The sequence below is a fragment of the Micromys minutus genome (assembly GCF_963924665.1).
Source record: "Micromys minutus genome assembly, chromosome: 5".
NCBI lineage: Eukaryota > Metazoa > Chordata > Mammalia > Rodentia > Muridae > Micromys > Micromys minutus.
Window position 1 is genome coordinate 9,873,080 of NC_137974.1, and position 23,092 is coordinate 9,896,171.

Consider the following 23,092-nt stretch of genomic DNA (forward strand, 5'->3'; position numbering starts at 1 on the left):
TCTCTGCTTGATGACTATATTTGAGGATAACATTTTCCTAATTTTCACACCTGCCACCATGCAGGCAGCATGTTACCATGCCTCTTTGCCATTGTAGAGTCTTATATCTCTTGACCATGACCCAAATTATAATAGTTATTCCATGAGTCATTTTCAGTTATGTAATGAAAATAAAAGGCCATGTCTGTCTCTCATGAGTTATGGACATCTGACGGATTCCAGAAGAAATCTATTCTAGAAGAAAATAAATCATTATTTAGATGTCCAACCAGCCTTGAATCTATCATATTCCTTTGAATTGTTACACATTCACGATCACTCAGAGTGTCCCACTTTAGCTTAGATTACATATAAAAACAAAATGAATTAACATGGGAAAGGCATCTTTGACAGAAGGGTTTTAAAGAGGATTTTGAGGAATATATAAGATAATGGGAGTAGTCAGAATTCATCATACACATGTATTAAATTGTGCAAAAGAGGTCCAATTAATTAAAAAACAAGCAATGACAGGTTTGTGTATATTAAATTTGATTTTGTATTGTCTAGAATTTAACTCATAAACATTTTTGTGCACATTTAAATTAAGAAGAAATGCTTGAGGCTCAGCATTTCAGTACTTTATTAAAAAAAGGATTTTATGTATTCTAATTTCTTACTCTTCGCTTTCTTTTTAATTTATGTCTTTCCTACTTGTTTGCATATTGATTTTTTTAAGACAGCGTTTCACGTAGCCTAATCTCACCATAAACTCTTGAATTTATTATATGAATTAGGATGAACATGGATTTTGGGATCCACAAAAAGCAACCTTTTTAGTGTTTGGTCAACAGAAATGCACCACCTTGTCTAACTCATTGGATACTGAAGAATGTCGGCTAAAATGAGATAAATTCATTTTATTTATAAGTGCACCTAGTGCTATGAACTTTTCTCTTCACCCTGCTTTTATTTCAATGATTTTTATTATATTTATGTTGTAAAATATTTGTAGAATATTTAGCTCAAGCTAAAATGGTCAACATATATTCTTCAACTTGTTAAAATATTAATCAAATAACAATGTTATATTACTAGATTTTATAGGAAGGATAGTCATAGTTATTTTTCTTACTTTTATTGAGTTTCAAGTTGTTTTAAATTGAGTTATTTTTTCTAGTATATACATATTTATATGAAAACATAAATGTACAGATATATGTCTATCTCAGAATTAGGAAAAATGAACCACAAATCCTCAAATGTAGTAGAAAGAAAGAATATGATGACTGTTATAAATATTTATGTTTAGAATAATTTCAAAAATAGTAAATTTACCTTTTGGGCAAGCAGTAACTTATCTTTTTTTAATTAAAGAATTTTATTAAAAAAAGATAACTGTACAATTTCTTAAGCATTTTTAAGGTGTGATACTCTGCATTAATATCTTACTAGTTACAATGAGCAAAAAGTACATGTAAAAGAGGATGTAACCCAAAACTAGTCAACATTTTCTTAGTGTGTAAGGATTGAGCATAATGTTTTTTTTTTTCTTGAACTTCACACAGTTTGTGAGTTGTTTCTGGAGCAGTCCAAGCCTCTGAGGTTAGCATCCCACTATCAGTGACTGCATATCATGTCTGTTCTTTGTGACTGGGTTATCTCACACAAGATGATATTCTGTAGATGCAACCATTGTCTTAAGAATTTCCTTAAGTCATTGTTTCTAATAGCTGAGAAGTACGCCATTGTATAAATGTACCACAATTTTTGTATCCATTCCTCTACTGAAGACCATCTGGGTTCTTTCCAGCTTCTGGCTATTATAAATAGAGGTGCAATGAACATTGTGGTACAGGTATCTTTGTTGTATATTGGAGTGTCACTGAGGTATATGCCCAGAAGTGGAATAGCTGGATCTTCAGTTAGTACTATGTCTAATTTTCTGAGGAATCGCCAGACTAATTTCCAGAGTGGTTGTATCAGTTTACAAACCCACCAACAGTGCAGAAGTGTTGCTTTCTCCACAACTTCGGCAGGGTCTGCTGTAATCTGAGTTTCAGATCTTGGCCAATCTGACTGGTGTGAGGTGGAATCTCAGGGTTGTTTTGATTTGCATTTCCCTGATGGCTAAGGATGTTGAGTACTTCCTTAGATGTTTCGCAGTGATTCCATATTCCTCAAGTGAGAACCTTTTGTTTAGCTCTGTACTCCATTTTTTAATAAGGTTGTTTGATTCTCTGGTGTCTAGCTTTTTGAGATCTTTGTATACTTTGGATATTAGAGCTCTATCAGATGTGGATTTGGTAAATATCTTTTCCTGTTCTTTTGGCTGCCATTTTGATTTCTTGACAATGTCCTTAGCCTTACAGAAACTTTGTAATCTCATTAATTCCCATTTGTTAATCTCTAACCTTAGAGATTGAGCCATTGGCATTTTGTTCAGAAAATTTTCTTTTGTGCTGATATGTTCTAAGGTTTTCCCTACTGTCTCATCTAATAGTTTCAGTGTATCTGGTTTAATGTGGAGATCTTTGATCCACTTTGATCTTTGTAAAAGGAGATAAGAAAGGGTCTATTTTCATTCTTCTGCATACTGAGTGCCAGTTGAACCAACACCGTTTGTTGAATAGGCTGTCCTTTTTCAATTGAAAGTTACATTTCCTTTGTCAAAAATCAGGTGACCATATACTTGAGGGCTCATTTCTGGATCTTCTATTCTATTCCATTGATCCATGTGCCTATTTCTGTACCAGAACCATGTAATTTTTAGCACTATTGCCTTGTAATATAGCTTGAGGTCAGGGATAATGATTCCCTCAGATGTTTTCTTGTTATTTGGATGGATTTCGCTATTCTAGGTCTTGTGTTATTCCAGATGAAATTGCACATTGATCTTTCTAACCCAATGAAGAACTAGGTTAAAATTTTGATGGGGATTGCATTGAATCTGTAGATTGCTTTTGTTAAGATGGCCATCTTTAAAATGTTGATCTTTCCAATCTATGAGCATGGGAGATCTTTCCATTTTCTGAGATCATCCTCAATTTCCTTCTTTAGAGGTTTGAAGTTCTTATCATATGAGTCCTTCACTTGCTTAGTTACAGTCACACCAAGGTATTTCATAGTTTTTGTGACTATTGTTAAGGGTATCTTTTCACTAATTTCTATCTCCACATGTTTGTCCTTTAATTAAAGGAATGTTACTGATTTGTTTGAGTTAATTTTGTATCCAGCCACTTTGCTGAGCTTGTTTATCAGCTGTACAATTTCTCTGGTGGAATTTGTGGGGTCGCTTAAGTACACTATCATGTCATATGCAAAAAGTGATGTTTTTACTTCTTTTCCAAATTGAATCCCTTTGATTTCCTTTTGCTGTCTAATTGTTTCAGCCAGGACTTCCATTACTATGTTGAATAGGTAGAGGGATTGTGGGCAGCTTTGTCCAGTTCCTCATTTTAGTGGGATTGCTTCAAGTTTTCCACCATTAAGTTTGATGTTGCTGTATATTGCTTTTATTGTATTTAGGTATGGACCTTAGATTCCTGTACTTTCCAAGACTTTTTAAATGAAGGGGTGTTGAATTTTGTCAAATGCTTTCTGAGCATCTAGTGAGATGACCATGTAATTTTGTTCTTTGTGTTTGTTTATATGGTGGATTACATTGATGGATTTCCATACATTAAACCATCCCTGTATCCCAGGGATGAAGCCTACTTGGTCATGATGAATGATCGTTTTGATGTGTTCTTGGATTCAGCTTGCAAAATTTGTTGAGTATTTTGGCATCAATGTTCATAACTGTGATTGGTCTGAAGTTTTCTTTCCTTGTAGAGTCTTTGTGGGGTTTAGGAACGAGGCTTATTGTAGTCTCAAAAATGATTTAGGTAGTACTTTATCTGATTCTATCTTGTGGAATACTTTGGAGAGTATTGGTATTATGTCAGCAATAAATGTCTGATAAAATTCTGCACTAACTTGCCTGGACCTGGGCTTTTTTTTTTTTTTTTTTTTTTTTTTTTTTTTTTTTTTTTTTGGTTGGGAGGCTTTTGATGACTTCTTCTATTTCTGTAGGTGTTATGGGATTATTTAGATGGTTTATCTGGTCCCAGTTTAACTTTAGGATTTTGTATCTGTCTAGGAATTCATCCATTTTCTCCAAATTTTTCAACTTTCTGGAGTATAGGCTTTTGTAGTAGGATCTGATGATTTCTTGAATTTCCTCAGTTTCAGTAGTCATGTCTTCACTTTCCTTTCTGATTTTTTAAATTTGGATACTCTCCCTTTGCCGTCTAGTTAGTCTGGCTAAGAGTTTATCAATCTTGTTGATTTTCTCAAAGAACTAACTCATGGTTTTGTTGATTCTTTCAATGGTTCTTTTTGTTTCTATTTGGTCTATTTGTGCCCTAATTTTGATTATTTCTTGCCATCTACATCTTTTGGTTGTATCTGCTTATTTTTGTTCTAGAGCTTTCAGTTGTACTGTCAAGTTGCTGATGGATGCTCTCTCCAGTTTCTTTTTGGAAGTGCTCTGAGCCTTGAGTTTTCCTCTCAGTACTGCTTTCATTGCATCCCATAGGTTTGGGTATGTTGTGTTTTCATTTTCATTGATTCTAGAAAATCCTTAATTCCTTTTTTGACCCTGCTATCATTTAACAGAGCATTGCTTAGTTTCCATGTGTATGTGGGCTTTTTTTGTCTTTGTTCTTGTTAAAGACTAGCCTTAGACCATGGTGATCTGAGAGGATGCATGGGAGTATTTCAATATTCTTATATCAATTGAGGCTCATTCTGTGTCCAATTATGTGGTCAATTTTCGAGAAGGTGCCATGGGGAGGTGAGAAGAAGGTGTATTCTTTTACTTTAGGATGATATGTTCTGTAGATATCTATTAATTCCAGTTGCTTCACAGTCTCTGCTAGTTTTACAGTGCCCTTGTTCAATTTCTGTTTCCATGATCTGTCCATTGGTGAGAGTGGGGTATTAAAGTCTCCCACTATTATTGTGTGGGGTGAAATGTATGTTTTGAGCTTTAGTAGAGTTTCTTTTATGAATGTGTGTGCTTGTATATTTGGAGCATATATGTTAAGGATTGAGAGTTCCTCTGGACAGATTTCCCCTGTAATGAGAAAAAAGTGTCCTTCCTTATCTTTTTTTGATAACTTTTGGTTGGAAATTTACTTTTTTCAATATTCGAATAGCCACTCCAGCTTGCTACTTGGGGCTGTTTGCGTGGAAGTTTTCTTTCCCAACCTTTTACTCAGAGATAGTGTTTGTCTTTGTCTCTGAGATGAGTTTCCTGTATGCAGCAAAATGCTGGATTTTGTTTATGGATCCAGTCTGATAGGCTATGTCTTTTTATTGGGGAGTTGAATCCATTTATGTTAATAGATATGGAGGAATAGTGGTTGCTGTGTCCTGTTATTATTGCTTTTTTTGGTTGAGTTGTGTCTGTGTCTCTTTCCTCTTTTGGTTTTATTGCCTAGGAGATTTCTATTTTTTAGTAGGATGTAGTTCCCCTCATTGAATTGGGTTTTCCACCTATAATTCGTTGTAATGTTGGGTTTGTGGTCAGATATTGTGTAAATTTAGCTTTGTTTTGGAATATCTTAATCTCTCCATATAGAGTGATTGATAGTTTTGCTGGTTATAGCAACTTGGGCTGGCACTTGTGCTCTCTTAGGCTCTGCATGATGTCTGTCCAGGCCCTTCTATCTTTCATAGTCTTTGTTGAGAATTCAGTGTGATTCTGATTGGTCTTCCTTTATATGTTACCTGACCTTTTTCTCCTACTGCTTTTAGTATTCTTTCTTTGCCTTGGGCACTTGGTGTTTTTACTATTATGTGTCAGGAAGAATTTCTTTTCTGGTCCAACCTATTTGGAGTTCTGAAATCTTCTTTATACTCGTGGTCATCTCATTCTTAAGGGTAGGGAATTTTTCTTCTTCAATATTGTTGAAGATATTTACTGTGCCTCTTAGTTGATATTCTTCTCCCTCTTCTATTCTTATTATCCTTAGCTTTAGTCTTCTCATTGTGTCCTGGGTCTCCTGGACATTTAGGGTTAGGAGCTTTTTGGTTTTTGCAACTTCTTTGACTGTTTTGTCTATGTTTTCAATGTTGTCTTCGGCTCCCTAGATTCTCTCTTCCATCTCTTGTAGTCTGTTGGAAATGCTAGCATCTGTGACTCCTGATTTCTTTTTCAGGATTTCTACTTCTTGAGTTGTTTATTTTAGTGTTTTCTTTATTGTGTCCATTTCTGTTTTAAATTCCTTCATCCATTCCTTTATCTCTTTGGTTCTGTTTTCTTCTAGTTCTTTGAGTTCTTTGAGTGTTTTTCTTGTTTCTTCTTTAAACGCTTCTAATGTTTCATTCTTTTCCTCCTGTACTTGTATAAGGATCTCCATTATTATCTTGAGGTGAGATTTCATGTCTGAGTCTTCTTTTTCTGGAGTGTTTTGCATTCTGCTGTTTGCTGTGATGGGAGAGCTGGGTCCTAGTGTTGCCATGTTGTCATGGTTTCTCTGGGATATGCTCTTTAGCTTTCCTCTGGCCATATTGTTGTCAGTGATAGGTTCTTGCCTTTCCTTTGTACCTGGCCTGTTTCCCTGGATCTCTGCTGGTCCAGGTGGCAGACGGTCCGAGCCCTGTTTTGTGTCCCAAAACCTCTGGATGGAAACAGAGGTCCCAATGTTGGGGTCCTGGTCCCTGGATCAGGCAGGGCATGTGAGTGCTTTCCATGTGTGCTTGGCAGAGATCTCTCTTCCCCCTGGATACTTGGATCACCTTCTTACCAGGCCTTTATCTCTGGGGTTCTTCTGGTTCAGGTGGCGGATGGTCTGAGCCTATCTTTGTTTTTTAAAATAACGTTTAAAAAAAAACTTAGTTTAAACCATTATCTTATTTTAATAAATTTTGTATTATATAAAATATAGTAATTTAAAATAAAATATTAGTACAATATTTTAAATGTATGAATTAATATAGGTTTATAAGGCTGATTAATTAATTTCTACAAAAGAAAAATCATGAAGTTGAACATGAGCTATAATAATATTTCATAAAATATATAAATAAAAATCTACATTCTATTTTATTAATTGAACTTACATATTAAATAACACAAAGTAAAATTTTGTAAATTTTGAAATAATACAGGTTACTTTACTTGTTTAAAACATTAATAAATTTATGTAACACTATATCTTTGTGATTTTTTTCATTCCCCATGGTGTGGCATGTTATATACCAAAAAGTTCCACATTAACTAGAAAATTACATTAGTAGAAAATTCTTGCTACCCTTTCTTCACATAATACTCACCCACCTTACTTGAGGCAACCCTGTGGTTAGCTAAGTTCCTCCATCATAATAATTGCACATCACCACATATAAGGTAGTCAGTGACAACACAGATGTCTGTGTTCTCTGGATTTCTATGACTGACTTCGCACAGCAAGACTGGGATCCAGTCTGCTGACTGCATTGCTGTTATTTAGCTCTTGGGAGTAAAACGACACTGTCTACATAATGAGTGATTTATAACTACAAGTATTTACCCAGTGTCTGACTCATTTATCTTTCTCATTGCATTTTCACTTGCATGTTAATTAATTCTGTTTCTTCTACAGGTTTACTCTTTAGTTCTAATCCCTGAAATCCTGGAATAGATATCAATAATAGAAATATAAAAATACTTAGGTAGTATGTCTCAGTTGTTATTTATCTTTCAACATTTATTTCTCTTGAAGTAGTATGTATGTAGTTACCAAATATGTGAAAGTATCCTTTATGAAGATTACTATGTACTTGTCTTCCAAAAATAGATGTATGTTGAATATTTAAGTTAACCATAATTAATTTTAAACTACTCATAAATTTTGTTCTGTGAGAATGGAGTGTTATTTATTAATAAGCAGAAGTATGATCTAGGTTGAATATGGCATTTATAACCCAAATGTTAAGGGCTTTTGTTTGAAACCATACCTTTGGATTAAGAAAGATCTCAGTAAGTAGAATGTTTACCTTGCTAACAGGAGGGCCTGATTGTAATTCCCAGGACTACATCTAGCTATCTACTCTTGATTTTAAACAGTAATTTTATTATATTATATTTTTATTTTTTAATCACTTTTACAGTCCAATCATCCCCCTTCTAATCTGTCCACTGACCACTCTCGATCCCATGCCTCCTCCCATCTCCAAGAAGATGTTCCCAAACTCCACTCTCACCCCACCAGACACCCCACTCCCTTTGAAATTTTCATATGATCTATTTAAAAATATTTGTGTTCCACTCCAACACTTCTTTTTACCACCATTTTCACCCTATCGCCACTTCCCAGGCAATAATGAGATTTTTTTCCTTTTTATTTTTCATTGTCATTAGAGCTCAGTTTGTATTGTCCAGCAAGTCTTGAGAATATAGTGTAACCTAGTCTGTGGCCAGTTTCCCAGGTTCCATGTAACTGGAGAAAATTGTCTCTCCATCTCTCAGCAGCTACTTAATACTATTAGATCTAGAGCTACTTGTCATGTCCCAGTCCCACAACCCAGTCTATGTTTTCATTCCATCTGTTGGAGTTTCCACAGGTCTTGTGCATGTTTCTATAATTACAAAGGTCATATAAATACACTGGGTTGTTTAGAAAACACAACCCAGGTATTCCTCAACTACAAAGTGGAAAAGGAAGGTGTGGTACCTTTACACAATGGAGTATTGCTTGGATGTTAAAAATAATGCCATCATGAAATTTACTGGCAAATGCATGGATCTAGAAAAAATAATAATCCCGAGTGAGGAAACTCAGGCCTAGAAAAATAATCATAGTATGTAGTAACATACAATTGGATATTCATGGTGAATTAAAGAATACTTATGCTACAATCCTCAGACTAAGAGAGTCTTAGTCACAAGGAGCACTTATGTAATCAAGATATCCCTGGGGAAGAGAAATATAGGAGGTTTCACTGTTGGACTAGAAGATGGTGGGGTAGATATAAGAAGTGGTCCATGAAGTGAACCAGGAACAATCCTGGGGGTCATGATGACATTTGCTGTCATTCTGGAAGTGAGGTCAAAACCCACTGTAATGGAAACTCCATGGAATTTTGAGAGCAACCTTAGCAAAAGCTCCTAGGAATGGGGGAGAGAAAGCCTGAATTGGACATCTTTTTTAATCATACAAGGCCTTAAAGTAAAGGACTGGGACACAAAGCCAGTCACAAATCCATCCACTTACACTTTGTCCTTCCTGCAGAGTGATCTGGTACTGGAGCTTAGAGTATTCAAGATCATTTCATTTTTATGGACTCACATATCAAAACATCATGCAATGATATTAAGGTAGGCATTCACACTTTCCCAGGTTCAAGCAATATACGTAGAAAGAAAGTCCAATAGATATTTCTGAATCTATTACACTCTGCTTAGGACTGTACTCTTTCACTGCAAATTACTGTTTGTATAGCTATCTGCCACTAAAGGAGAAAAGAGAGAAAGGAAGACATGCAGGCAAAAAATATATACAGAGGCTGGAAAAGTTCTTTCTCCCCTCATGTCCCCCCATCTGTGCTTTCTCTCTCTCTCTCTCTCTCTCTCTCTCTCTCTCTCTCTCTCTCTCTCTCTCTCTCTCTCTCTCTCTCTCTCTCACACACACACACACACATGCACATGTGTTTGTCTATGTGTGTGTGAGTGTTTGAGTGTGTGTGTCTGTATGTATGTGTGTGTCTCTGTCTGTGTGTGTGTGTCTGTGTGTGAGTGTGTGTGTAAGTATGTGTGTCTGTGTGTGTATGTGTTAAGAGAGTTTGTGAGTGTACGTGTGTGTTTGTCTGTATGTGAGTGTGTGTCTGTGTGTATGCGTGTGTGTGTCTGTGTGTGTATGTAAGTGTGTGAGTGTGTGTGTTGGGTTATCTGTAGTCTAACTTGTAGTTCTGAACCACCTACCATAGAGATGTTTATGTTATGGATACATTAAGAAACTATAACATTATTAAATTAAGCTGTTGGAATATCTACTTCTGTATTTTAAGTTCTTCTGTGTTTATCTGCTCTGTGATCTTGTGGTTGCTTTCTTTTCTCAGATGAGAGAAAACAGATGGAAATTGGAGGTAATCAACACAGGTCACATCTTTGTTAGGTAATATAGTACGAACTGGTTATGATAGTCTTCGATAATTCTGTGCAACCTACTTGTACCATCCCCCATGCTCCCTTTCTCAAAGTTTACACTCAATTATTAGTTTCCTTATGCCACACAGAGAACTCCCTTAACTCTTCTGCAATTCTTAATTATCTGCTACCCTGAGAGCTTTGCCTTACAGACTTTTTCATTATCAGATATAATGTACTTGTTTCCACTTAAAATATTCTGTTTAACCAGAGCTCTGAACTAATGAATAACCACACTTAGGGTTATTTAAAGGTCTTTAAATATTTGACAGTAATATGGAATAACCTGAAAACTTGTTGAAATTTTGCTTTTGTTTTAAAAATATTAATAGCATACTCTGTAATGAGCTTAACCTAGAAAACAAACCCCGTTAAACCATGCACACAAAACCACTTATTAAATGAAGAATCTCTTCTTAAATAAAAAACACCCTGAGAAGTTGGTACCAAAGTTTTTCCTGTGTTAGAGTGATGACTCAGCAGTTAAGAGCTCTTGCTCCTTAGTAGAGGACCTGAGTTCGATTCCAGGCTCCATATTAATGCTTCTAAGCATCTATAACTTTAGTCTCAGAGGATCTGATGCCATCCTTTGTCTAACCTCCTTGAGGGCCATGATTACTTCTTTTTAAGGGTTGCTCATCATTGAGAATGAAATCTCTATTCCTCTGTTTGTCAATGCCAAACAAAAATTCTAAAAGCTGTATGTGAAAGACATTTTCTTCTTCCTTATATATAATACTTTTCTTGAGATAAAAAAGATTTCAATAATAATTTAAATATTTTCTCTGTATGACTTTAAAAATGGAATAATCATTGAAATATACTTTCATCAATTCTATATATATATATAGCTGTGTGAGAACTTCAACAAAGCAACACCAATTTATATAAAGCATTAGAAAAGTTCCAGTGTCTCAGGAATAAGTTCATATATTTTATGGCTATGAAGTTAGACCTGTCTAAGAGACAATTTGTAAAATGATGTCAGGTCAGTCATAGTGTATGAATATTTTCAGTTTTCCCCAAAGATATTAGAGTTAGACAAGTCTGAAGGGAAGGTGGTTTACGGGAATTAATAGATTGATTAATGGAAATCTCACTTTACCTTAGTGAAACTTTTCTCAGTGATATTTCTACTCTGACCTACTAAAAGCCCTTAAGCTTCTATGTTTTATGCAGAAAGCATGTTCTCATTCTTCTCCTTGTGCATAATGACACCTGTCCACAACAGCAAAGCTTCAAATACTGGCCTTTCCAGAGAATTTGAGTAGAGATTTTACGTCTTCAAGTGGATTCAAACAATGCATATCCTTAGCTATTTGTTATGTCATGAAGAATAGCTGTTTTAAAAATGGATCAGAAGTCTAGTGGCCATTAGATGTAACACATACTGAAGAATTCTCCAACCATTTTAAATTTTTCTATCAATACCTAAAAATATAGCAGAAATACTCAATTAATTTTTACACAGTTCAGACTTCTCAATAGTAAATTGAGTGCAAAATGATATAATTTAAATGATGGAATAATAAGCTAACTATAATGATAGATATAAAATAAATGGAGCTATGGTTATTAATTTGATTACATGCTTATTCCTTTAAATGCTGGGTAAGAAATAACATTAATAACAAAAGTGACATATAAGCATGGTTTACATCTATTATCATTGAGAATTTAAGTTTTTTCTAGATCACTTTTTTGCAATTCTTTCTTCATACATTACATGCAACTTTAGTTTCCCTTCTCTTCCCCCAGCTTCATATTCACACTCTTCCTCTCTCCCCCACGATATTGCCACCCCCAATCCCCCAGAAGAGATATTCCCAACCTCTTTTCAGAGAAGAGAAGGCATCACAGAAGTATCAACCAAGCATGACATAAAAAGCTAAAATAAAACCTGGCACGTTTTCCTCCAATCCTTCCTCCCTTTCCTCCTCAGGATTAACTGAGCATGTCCTAATGGGCAATAGACTTTCTGATTCTGAACCTCTCAGTCACTGGATGAAGTTGAACTGATCTCACTTTTTTGATTATGCCTTTCTGACAGGGGAAAAATGAAATACAAAAGTCCTTTATGTATTTCTCAGTGAGTGGACAATCTTCTGTTGAAAATTCTGTTTTGATCTATGTTTTATTTATTAATTGGATTATTCAGTTTTTTGAGTCTACTTACATATTTTAGATGTCATTGTTGGGTCAGATATGGGGTTGATGAAAATCTTTTCCCATTCTGTAGATTACTCTTTTTTTCCTTTATAAAGGTATCTTTTTACCTTATGGAAACTTTTCAGTTTCATGGGGTTCCATTTATTATTTGTTGATCTTAGTGCCCGAGCTATTAGTGTTCTGTTCAGGACTATTCCTCACTTTCACTTCTATCAGTCTCCATGGATCTGTTTTTATGTTGACGTTTGATCCAGTTAGACTTGAGATTTTGCAGTGTTCAAGGATGTGTGCATTAATTTCTGCCCTGAGTTTATTTCCTGCCATCTAGTCCTTTTGGATGTTTTTGCTTCCTTTTGTCTGAGAGCTTTCAGGTGTGCTGTTAAATTACTAACAGGAGATCTGACTAAAATGTTTACATGGCACTTAGTGTAACTAATAACACTGTTTCCATCATGTGCCATAAGTTTTGGTATGTTGGGCATTAATTTTCATTAAATTGTATGAAGTCTTTCTTTTGTTAATTCACCCTTGAACTGCGCTACGTGTTCAGGTCCATCTCTGGTTCCACTTCCTCTGTTTCCTCCCTTACGGTGTCAAGACTCCACTGGACATCAGGTTCTAATTATGAAACAGAGTCCAGAGTGGGTGGAGTTTGCAGGATCCTGGTCCAGCTTGGTGCAAGTGCAGATCATAGCTTGTGCCCGTACCTTTATTAGGTATGGGTTTGTACACATTTAATTTATTTGATTTGGAAAAGGCTATATATTGATGTTGAAACATGGAAAGGAGTTTTCAGGGTGAATGAATCATTGGTCAGAGTTTAAACTACTTTTAATGCCTCTTTGGCATAGAGAGACATTGTAGAGTATATTGCTGTGTGGATTCTTACTGGGAAAGAAGAAGTTGTTCTTGTATGGTTGACAAGGACTACATACCCTTTCTCAGGTAGAAGGCTGTGGGCTTTGGATTCCCCAGACAAGATTGAGAAAGGGGAAGCACTGTTGCTAAAGGAAGTTCTCCACTTTGCTATCCAGACATAGTAGATTATGACTGTAATTAGCAGGGTTTCCCCACATTGACCTAGACATAACTGAGTAAAGATTTATTAAGTTTCCATGAGTTTGTAGGTTTTCTGTTGTTTCTGTTGTTATTGAAATCCAACTTTAATCCATGGTTGAATCGAAAGATTATTTCAGTTTGCTTGTTTCTGTTGAAGCTTGCTTTGTGACTGAGTATATGACTAATTTTGGAGAAAGGCTCATGAGTTGCTTACAAGATCTATAGCTTTTTTGTTTCTTTGAAATGTTTTGTAGATATCTCTTAGGTACATTTGAGTCATAATGTTTATTATTTCTCTGATTACTTTCAGCCCAACAACCAGTATATTGTGAGGTGTTTAAATCTCCCACAATTAATGTGTACTGTCTGATGCTTTAGTAATGTTTCCTTTACTAATGTAGGTGTACTTGGATTTTGTGCATAAATATTCTGAATTTAGATGTCATCTTGGTGAATTTTTTCTTTGATGAGTATGAAATGTTCTTTTCGATCTCTTTAAATTAATTTTGATTTGAAGTTTATTTTGCTAGATATTAGAATAGCAACACCAGCTTGCTTCTTAGATCCATTTTCTTGAAGAAAAAAAAAAAGAAAGAAAACCAACCAAACAACTTTTTCCAAACTTTTACTATGAGATAATCTCATTGATGTTGAGGTAATTATCTTGAATGAAGCAATATGGTGTATCCTGGTTTCACATTAATTTTTAAGCCTTTAATTTTTTTATTATGGAATTGAGTCTATAGATATTGAATGATATTAATGACCAATGATTGCTTATTCTTATCATTTTGCTCTAGTTAGTGGTTATGTGTGTTTGCATGTGTATTTGTGGATGTAGATGTGTTTATTTGTGTGTATTTGTATTTTTCTTCTTTGGATTTTGCTGGTGTAAGATTATTTATTCCCTGTTTTTGTGAGTGTACTTAACCTCCTTGGGTTGGAATTTTCCTTCTATTACCTTTTCTAGGACTTGATTTATAGATAGATATTGTCTAAATTTGACTTTGTCATGAAATACCTTTTATTCCTTATCTATGGCGATTAAACATTTTGTTGGTATAATATGCTGGTATAATATTCATCTGTGGTTCCTTAGAATATTAATCTGTTGTGCCTTTCTGGATTTAGATTGCCTGTTGGAAGTCAGATATAATTCTACTAGGTCTACTTTTATAAATTACTTAGACATTTTACCTTGACGTTTTAATATTTTTTGTTGTTGTTATGTATGTTTAGTGTTTAGATTATTACGTGCTGTCGGGACTTTCTTTTCTTTTCTAGTCCCAGAGTGTTCTATAAGCTTTTTGAACTTTACAGGCATGTCCTTCTATAGATTAAGAAAATTTCTTTTCTCAAGTTTGTTAAATAAAAATTTTCAGGGTTTTGAACTGGGATTTTTTTTTTATTCCTATTATTCTTAGACTTGAGCTCTTTATAGTTTCATATATATATATATATGAAACAATAAGATATATGTATCTTATTGACCAAACTCTTGGGGTGACTCATTTAGATACCTCATTAGCATGGAAAATACTGGGTTCTGTGTTATATTACCTGTTTCCACATCTTCTTAGTGTGGTGTTCGGATCGCATGCTCCAGGACAGGAACTGTAGCAGATTCAAACCTACTGTTCTCAAATCTGCGATTTGCCAGGGTTTCTTAATCTGCTTGACCTTTCCAGTTTTTATGTCCAGTGACACAGTTCTACTCACCCCACATGGCATGGCCTACTCCTAAGAAGTGTAAATCTACATGAAGTGTGAACTTGGACACAGCAGCAGGATTGGACAGTGGTGGGGGTAGAGGTGATAGTGGAATTGGTCTTAGACACCGAATCTTCTAGGAGAACATTAAGTTGGCAGGCAGGTAACTCAACGGTCCTTTTAAATGGTATGACCTGCACCTAAGCAGTAGAGGTTTGCTTCAGTTGGAGGCCAAGTGTCAAGAATCAGGTCACACAGTGGACAGGGCTAATGGAATTGGTTTGTACGACGAAAATCTATGGAGTGGGGCATTACATTTCAAACAGGAAATGTTCTGAATGGTGTGGCTTACATCAGAGTAGTGCAAGTCCTCTCTGAACTGGGGTTGGGCCCAAGGCAACAAATACTCCAGTCCTCTGACTTAACATCTCTTTCCTCCTCTTCTACATTCTTCCTTGACCTTTATGTGTGTTGGGGGGGGTATATAAGCACAGAAGAAGATGAGAGAAAGTTAAAAAAGATAATAGGATACAGAGTGATATGATAGTCAAAATTAAAAAATTCAGTGTTTTGAAAGAGCAGCAGGGAGATAGAAAAATTAAGGAGGACTAAAAAGCCAAGAGAAATCATTCTGAACTGTTTACATAAAATTCCATAACTCCATGTATACATGTACATTTCCTGTTCCAATAAACTTTATAATCTGGGTTTATTGTGCTCCCTTCAAGAGCCAAAGATTAACCTAATAAAAATCCTAAATCAAGACATGAAAAACTCTTAGACAGTTCGTGAGGACTGGCTTAGACACTCTGAAAATGCCCACACCAATACTGTTGAGCTTGGTTACTACTCAGTTGATAAAATAAACATTTTTTAAAATTTTGTTATAGGATATTTTCTTCATTTACATTTACAATGTTATCTCCTTTCCCAGTTTCCCCACTGGAATACCCTATCCCATGCCCCCACCCCCTGTCTCTATGACAGTGTTTCTATACCAACCCATCCACTTCCTTCCAGCTTGATGCCCTGGCATTCATCTACATTTGGACACTGGACATTCACATGGCCGAGGGCCTCTACTTTTGTTGATACCACATAAATCTATCATCTACTACATATTCAACTGGAGCAATGGGTCCCTCTATGTATACTCTTTGGTCGGTAATTTAGTCTCTGGGATCTTATGTGGGTGGGTGTGCTTTGCTGATATTGTTGTTCTTTCAATGGGATTGAAAACCCTTCAGCTGCTTCAGTCCTTTGGACAAAGAATGGAGTCACCAATGAAGGAGTTAGATAAATTAAATTTTATGTAACTTTTTAATGAGTTTTGATGTTTAAATTTTACAAATATGCAATATAGTTTAATCTTACTCCTCTGCCCTTACCTTTCTCTAAATGTTTATAGGACTATCTACTTTATTTATCTGCAACTCCAAATCCAGTTTTAATTATATTATTAATAATCTCTTATTTAATTGTTGTTATCATATGCAATTTGATGTGGAACCAGTAACTGGGTCATAAAAACATAACCAACATTAGTGAGTCCTCTTTTCTCAGCAGCCATCATCTTCTTCCAGTTCTACTCTTGGAGATGGAGAATTAGGGAAGCTCTACATTTGTATCTGTGCTGGTTTTTATCCCGGTTTTAGTTTATAGATGTCCTATACAGCTAACAACAGCTACTGCTATTCAACTCAACTATGTTCAACTGTCTACTACTATCCTTTTATGTCCAGAAGACATCTGTCACATCTATGTTCCATCACTTCAACAAGGATGTCTAGATCTTGGGAAGGAAGAATTTATATACATGGCCCAGTTATAACAGAAGACTTATACTTGCCTCTACTAGATACTTTGATAAGTTCTGAAGTAACTCCACCACAAAAAAATGAAGCTTCTTTGATGAAAAATGAATTATTTATTGGATTGTTTTTACATTTGCTCTATTCTCCTGTATACCAAATAGATCAAACACTATGACTTTGTTTATTGCTCAGTGATAACTATAAAATTAGAAATTTGGGAATTTCAATGTTATGAAAATATATGTTTTTATTAATGAAATTTATTTTGAGGTATATGTTTCAATAAAATAAGAAGATTAAATTATTTCATGGATGAGGACACAGTTTCATGTTGCTCTGGTTGTCATGGGAAGATCACAATAAGAAAGTATCATGGCATCATATATTTATTTACTATGTTGCACATTTCTTTATATAACAGAAAATATTTTCTATTCTCTAACCATAAAAATAAATATCTTAACTCATTAATTCAGCATAATTGTAATATATTTTAATTCAAAATATAATACAAAGTACAGAAGAAATATTGTGTTTACTTTATTCAGAAAACTTTGTTCTCAAATCAATTCAATATGAAATTGATAACACTGATAAATACATTGCTTCATATTTACTAGAGCATCTACACTGTAACTGATGGCTTCATAAAATTGTATATAAGATACAATGTATTTGATTATATCATTAATCATCCCCAGTTTATTCACCCTCAGTCATATTATAATATATATATGTATATATGTATATATATATATATATATATATATATATATGCTTTAATTACAATGTATTATCTTTTTCTTGTTAAGTGTAAATACATTGCATTTTAAAATTTATATATGTAGGATTAAATAAATCATAATTAAATAAAAAGAAGATGATAATAGAGCTGAACTTCACCTTACAAAAGGATATATGAAATTCTTATTTTATATACTGGTAAAGGTTTCCACACTTGCAAAATGTGTCTTTGTGTGTTCAACTTTGAAAGTGGGTTACATTTAGAGTTCATCTTAAAAACTATGAAGATCATAATAAAGGGAAAAGATATTGAACTTAGTTAAAGAGATAAAATGGTGCACAATTCCACTGAAATGGACAGAGGCATATTTGAAGACACAGAGAAGTAAAACTGATGCCCCCTTTTATATCTAAATTCCAAGGTTGACATTAACCGAGAGCAACTGTGCTATGCTTCCTTCTGCTGTGAGCTCCAGTTGACTATATCTCATCCTCATTAAATAATAACACCCGTGCTTACCCTGAGTCAATCTCTGCACTTCTATAACCTACCAACTGGAAGCATAGTTAATAATGCAAGAAACACACAAGAGAATCTAAAACTGTGGTTCACAGAGCACAACACAATTCTTCACTATTTAATAAGAAGATAAATTGCTTTTATATGTCTACATCCTTCAATAAATCTATTGTGGTTTTGTAAAATAATCACGAAATAACTAGAAAAATAACATCTTATAGTGCAAAGAACATGGTTTGCACACTTGTTTGTCTCTTGTTATTAAATAAAAATCTGGAATATCAACAACATTCCTGGGAAATGGAGGAAAGTAAACAGAGAATATAAACACTAATAAGAGAATAAATGTGAGTAATTTCATGATAGTGGCCAGAGAGTTAAGACTTAGATATAATACCAGTGATATTACACAAACTTTGTAGATTGTATTTATATATTTAGGAATATACATGTATTTGTTGTATTCATATTTTCAGGAACTTACGTGTGTGTGTGTGTGTGTGTGTGTGTGTGTGTAAAAGAGAGAGAATGATAACAATTAGTGAAAAAGGATGTTGTGACTTAGAAAAGGAACAAGGGAGGAGTGTATGAAAGGTTTGGGAATAAGAAAATTAAAGAGAGATAAATATGATGATGATACAACCTCAAAAGATAAGTAATAATCAAGGAAAGTGCTGGTCCTTAAGGAACATGAGAATTTAATATTGATGTTATAATCAGACCGCAGCTCAAATATACGTAAAGCTGTTCTAAAGAAACAGTTGTTCTAAGTTGGAAGTCCTACATTGGTCATGAGTAATGATCATTATGAGGAACCTTCAATTTTGGTAATGAGCTTTATCACCTCAACTCAAAGCAGCAAGTCTTTATTCTTTTTTCTTTACTTAGGACACCAGGAAAGTTAAGTTTCCATGACTTGAGAATTAGTGTTTAAAACAAGAAATGCACTTTCAGTGTTGATACCAGCTTCAGTGCTTATGTCGCAGATCTCGGTAATATCCTTCTACGCCTACAGAACTTACTAGTAAAAACTGTTTGGCAGTGACATTTTCACTGTTTGCATTATCATGAGCTCTTACCCAGGCGTATATTACAATTTTGAAGAGAAAAGCTTCGATAAACATTTTGACATTTGATTGAGTTGACTAAATTTAAAACTATGACTTATTAAAATAACCTCTGGAGCCAGATTTCTCTTCAAATGCAGTGTTAAAAAATCTGTAGTTATAACTTCCAATGCTCCTTCCTGATGGGTAATATGCAAATACACATGCAGCTAATCAGAAATCTATATTATAACTTTCTATTTTCTTTTTCTCTCTCCTTCTCCTCTTTCTTTTCTTTCTCAAAACTTGCTGTACTGTTCAGAGAACATAACATATAAAAACTTATAGAAACATAATGTACAAAACATAACATATAGAAAATAAGTTGTTAGTCAACATTGAATAGAGTACAATAAAATATTTCAAAAATACATCTGAAATTCTCCTTCTACAATATTATATAAATTGAGGTATTTATGAATCAGATGCACATTTAAAGATACTATATGTGTGTGTGTTCAATGAATTTTAAACATTGAGACTTCCACAAAATAGAGATTCCTCAAGGAACTTTTCAGTACTCTGTTCTGCCTGGAACACAATGTCCTGCATGGCTACAATGGGTGCATTCTAAAGGGAAAGTTTCTAGAGACTTCATCTCGGCATTGCTTCTCACTCATGATATGTCTTTTCTGCCACTACCACATAGCCTAACAATTCTTGAGCATCAGTATGATGTACTTTTAAGTAGTAAAGCTGTGGAGATTAATTGATTTCTTAATTTTAATAATTATTTTATAGAATTCCTAAATTGATAGATGTAATTTCAAAAACCTTTTTTTTTTAATTTTTGTTTTGCTTGTTTGTTTTTTTGAAAATAAGCTGCAAATAGAACTAAAACAGGCTTAGAACAAATTTACAGTCAAGGAAAACATTCCTTTTAGTTAGGAATGAGGCTATTATCTGACAATTAAGGGTCATAGCCTGGGAAATGCCAATTTAGTGAAGGTGTAAGAACAGAAAATAAATGATAAAGAAGTGTATAATAATAAGCCAGAAAGGAAATGATACTTTCTCTCTCTAAAAATAATCTTGCTGATTTATAAAATAATAAATATTGCTTTAAACATAAATAAAGTTCTGGAGACAGAAAATAGTTAAATAAATATTTAGTCAGGTACTAGTCTTAATGAAAACACTTGTAAGCTAATCTGCAGCAACTCCTTAAATCTCCTTAAATCTCATTGACCTGTCACATGAACAATTAGTTTAAAATTTTAATGGACTTATGGAATGTAAATATGCTGAGAAAACCATGTGCCACTCCCTGGGCCAAACATATGCAAACCATCACAAATAGTATTTCAGATTAGCTTTATGAAAATTTTCATCTAGCACAAATGCAATTTCTAAAAGAGCACATATATCATTAAATAAAATATAAATTTTCTTCTACTTTAAGTATCATATTCTGATTGTATCACAGTTCCATATATATGTGTATATGTGTGTTATTAAAAGTGTGTTATGACACAGAATTGATTAAACTAACCATTAAAGAATTTGTCATTTCAAAAGAGCTGTAAACATTCAATAGAAAAAGGACAGCCTATTCAAAAAATGGTGTTGGTCCAACTGGCATTCAAAATGCAGAAGAATGGGAAAAGACCCTTTCTTATCTCCTTGTAAAAAGCTCAAGTGCAAGTGCATCAAAGATCTCCACATTAAACCAGGTAAACTGGAACTATTAGATGTGAAAATAGGGAAAACCTTGGAACACATAGGCACAGGAGAAAATTTCCTGAACATAACTTCAATGGCTCATGCTCTAAGGTCAAAGATTGACAAATGGGACTTAATGAGATTGCAAAGTTTCTGTAAGGCTAAGGACACTGTCAAGAAAACAAAATGGCAGCCAACAAAGGGGGAAAAGGTCTTTACCAATTCCACATCAGATAGAGGCCTAACATCCAAGGTATACAAACAACTCAAGAAGCTAGACACCAGAGAATCAAACAACCCTATTAAAACATGGGGTACAGAGCTTTAAAAAAGTTCTCAATTGAGGAATATCAAATGGCTGAGAAGCATCTAAGGAAGTGCTCAACATCATTAGCCAACAGGGAAATGCAAATTAAGACAACCCTGAGATTCCACTTCACACCAGTCAGATTGGCCAAGATCTGAAACTCAGATGACAGCAGATGCTGGTGAGGATGTGGAGAAAGAGGAATACTTCTCCTCTGTTGGTGGGGTTGTAAACTGGTAAAACCACTCTGGAAATCAATCTGGCGATTCCTCAGAAAATTGGACATAGTACTACCTGAAGACCCAGTTATTCCACTTCTGGGCATATGCCCCAGAGAAGCTCCAACATACAACGAAGACACATGCACCACAATGTTTATTGCAGCTCTATTTATAATAGCCAGAGGCTGGAAAGAACTCAGATGTCCTTCAGTAGATGAATGGATACAAAAATTGTGGTACATTTACACAATTGAGTACTACTCAGAAATCATCATCCCTGACCTCAAGCAAAATTACAAACCAATTGTGTTAAAAACCACAATTTACTGGTACAGAGTTAGGCATGTAGATCAATGGATCCGAATAGAAGATCCAGAAATGAATTTTGACACATATTGCCACTTGATCTTTGACAAAAAAGCTGAATACATTCAATGAAAACAGGACAGACTCTTCAACAAATGGTGTTGTCTAAACTGGCAGTCAGCATGCAGAAGAGTGCAAATTGAGCCTTTCCAATCTTCTTGTACAAAGCTCAAGTCCAAGTGGAACTAAGATCTCCAAATAAAATCAGGTATCTTGAAACTATTATTCAAGAAAATGTGGAAAACATTAGAACTCTTAGGCACAGGGAAAAAAATCCTGAACGGAATTACAACAAATTGTGGGCAAGATCAAGAATCGATAAATGGAACCTCATGTAATTGCAAAGTTTCTGTAAGGCTAATAACATTGTCAAGAAAACACAACAGCAGCCAACAAATTGGGAAAGGATCTTTACCAATCCCACATCTGATAGATGCCAAATATCCAATATATATAAAAAAACTCAAGAAGTTAGCCTCCAGAGAATCAAACAATCCTATTAACAAATGGCATACAGAGCTAAACAAAGAATTGTCAGTTGAGGAATATTGAATGTCTGAGAAGCATCTAAGGAAGTGCTCAATATCCGTAGTCATCAGGGAAATACAAATTAAAACAACCCTGAGTTTCCACCTCACATCAGTCAGAGTGGCTAAGATTAAAAATCTCAGATAACAGCAGGTGCTTTTGAAGATGGGGAGAAAAATGAACACTCCTCTAGAGTTGCTTGGGTTGTAAGCTGGTTCAACCACTCTGGAAATCAGTCTAGCTGTTCCTCACAAAATTGGACATTTTACTACCCGAAAACCCAGTTATTTCACTTCTGGGCATATATATATCCCAAAGATGCTCCAACATACACATGCACTACAATGTTCATAACAGCCTTATAATAGCCAGAAGCTGGAAAGAACCCAGATGTCTTTCAGTAGATGAATGGATACAGAAATTGTGGTATATTTACACAACGGAGTACTACTCAGCTATTGATAAGAGTGACTTCATGACATTCCTAGATAAATGAATGGATCTAGCGAATATCATTTTAAGTTAGGTAACCCAGTCGCAAAAGAACAGACATATTATGCAGACATTGATAATTGGATACTAGCCCTTGAAAGCTCTCAATACCAAACAAACAACATACAGACCTTATGAAGATCAAAAGAAAGAAAGACCACAAAGTGGAGACCTTAGTCCATCTTAGAAAAAAAATATAGTGCATGGAACCATCTCAGAGTGGGGTACACCTAGACCTTGA